We start from the raw sequence: 2736 nt of genomic DNA, 5'->3' as shown, positions 1-2736 counted from the left end.
CCTAAAACGATAGATATATTTTTTTGCTAGATTCGTTCATTTCGTGCAAATGTAGAAGTATAGAAAATCACTTACATGTCCTCTATGGCATCGATGTGACAGTTTTCCTAACGTAATCATCAAGACCGCAGCACACACTTTTGCATAATAACGCATAACGCATAGTGCATAAGCGAATCAACTAATCAGAATCTTTCCTTTCCTCTTTTTCCATGAAAAAGAAGAATTTTGATTGGTTGATTCCTTTATGCACTATGCGTTATGCGTTATGCAAGAGTGTGTGCTGCGGCCTTCAGCCACCGAAACAGACGCATGTGCGATGTGACCATGCACATGTACATTGCCAGCGCCACATTTGCCTCTAGCGCCGAAAAATCCAAAAGGACAAATCCCCCACCCCATAGCCCTGTTGACTACGACGACGACGACGTTTCTTAAATAAAAGTTTCAAGTTCGGATTTTGCAGCATTTTGCGTCGCAATATCTCCGCTCGTAGAGCACGTAGAGAAAAAACAAAAACACTTTCATAATATATTCCGACCGGATACAATCGATTGAGCACACTTAGAACTCGATCGGGCCAGCCGTTATTGAGATCCCGTAATCACCGTCTGGAAATTTTGACAGATTCGCGTAAAGTAGCCACGGCAGTGTCGCTTCGCTTGGCTTAGCGCCGAGACACTACCAGTGTCTCCAGATCAAAGACTGTCTTGAATTTGCTCACGCGTACCGAACCACCCACTTTATATCGCGCGGGTGCGGCAATCTTTATGCGATTGTAAACCGTAACTAAGAGTCTGTCGGCGATCGCGGGGTAACGTCAACGGGACACATACCGACAGTTCGATGCTTGCGCGCGTTGTAATTTGATACGAGACGCGGCAGGATACCGATCCATTTATAATTTCCATTGTGCGTAAATTGTTTCCACATGTCGTTCTTTAACGTACGGTTGAACCGTTCGACGACCGACACTTTCATTATGGAATACGTAGAATAATGGTTGATGTTGTGCTTCTTCAAGAGTTTCTGCACATCCGAGTTGTAAAATTCCTGTCCTTTGTCGGTCTGCAAATTTTTCGGACATCTTTTATCGTCTCGAATGATCTTTGCGATCGCATTCGTCACATCGTTTCCACTCTTGGCTTTAAGCGGCACGGCCCATGCGTGCTTACTCAGCACGTCGATAACGGTGACAATGTAGTGGTAACCTCTGTTGAAGCACGTATATGGACGCATCTCGATCACATCCGCCTGCCACAGAACATCGTATCCATGTACTATGACGTGTCTTCGCGAAAAATTTCTTCTCGCCGGAGCGTGCAATTCATTAACCAGCAGCCGTGTCTCAGACATTGCGAATAATTATTCGGTACGATGTACTTCTCGAATCGTCTTTTCAAATTCTTTTAGCAAAACCTGTACATTATTTTGTAAGGCTGCAATCTTCCTCTCGATTTCGTTCAGACGATCTTTCAAATCTTGAACACTCTGCTGCACGTATCGCTTGTTTGCTGCGTCAGCATCATCTACCGGTAGCGCTACTCGTCGAATTCTGCGCGACTTTGCATCAAAGTCGACTGCGACTATACAAAGAGCGTTATCGCGCACGTAATTTCTGAGCAATCCACGCCACTGATAGTATGATTCGCTTCCTCCTCCAAGCGATAGTCCAAACTTGTTGATCGGCATTGTGATGTCGACTGAACGATGTGCGTAGAACGAGGTTAATTTATAATCAGACCGGCTTCGCGAAGCTCTTCGATAATCGACAAAATCTCGTCGTGACCATTATGACCGGCCTGGCGCGAGGCCTCGAGCAATCGCAGACGATCTACAATTTCGTTGGGATCGTCCCAATGGATATAGTCGATCTTGTTATCGTTTAGTGTCATTGTACGCGGTAAATTCGCTCTTTTGTTAATTCTCGTTCCAACTTTTTTATCCAACACCAATGGCGCTATTACGTTCTTATATTTGTATCCCATACTACCCATTACTTGATTACTTGGGCTATGACCGCGTCTGTGAGCGTTTGTCGTCAGCAGAATGCTTCTGTAGGTGTGTACGTCGTCATCCGTACAGATACTTTCGTTGGGAAATTTCATGAAAATTAACTCGTACAGACCCGCTGTTCCATCATATCTTTTCCCATCTATAATTATATCATCATTTTTGTGCAAGGTGATACGTTTGTCACCGAGCATCGTTCCCTCGTCGTTGAAATAAACTCCGTACACAACATCTATATTGACGGCTTTCTTGCCGCTCAGGACCGCTTTCATATATTTCTGTCCCAACGGATCATAGTTTTGTTTGCAACTTTTCCTGACCCTCAGATGTTTGAAGCAGGTGTCAAATAGATGTCACGAGCGGTTCATCGGTAACCTCAAAAATTTCTTCGACGGAGGGAACATGGTCGTGCGATAACTCATGCGGCTGTATTATTTCAGACATTTCATTAAAAGCGGATGGTACGGTTTTCGATCGATTCAACATTGATTTTACAGGCGTGGAAGCCTGTGTAGGATTGTCGTACAAAGCACTCGGTCGTTTCCTTTTAGGTTTTGGTTCCTCGTCTTCCCCCGAAAAGATTGTTTCGGTCATGATTGGATCCTTGGAGGAGTCAGCGGTGTTTTCGACAATCTGTTTCAGCGGGTCGACAATAGGTTTGAAGTGTCTCTCCAATGCGATGTCCTCATCCATTTTACCAGTCTTCAAAGTGCGGTATTTTTT

The sequence above is a fragment of the Trachymyrmex cornetzi genome, unplaced genomic scaffold (assembly GCF_001594075.2).
Source record: "Trachymyrmex cornetzi isolate Tcor2-1 unplaced genomic scaffold, Tcor1.1 scaffold1843, whole genome shotgun sequence".
In the NCBI taxonomy this organism is placed as follows: Eukaryota; Metazoa; Arthropoda; class Insecta; order Hymenoptera; family Formicidae; genus Trachymyrmex; species Trachymyrmex cornetzi.
Note: the sequence above shows the minus strand (reverse complement) of the source record.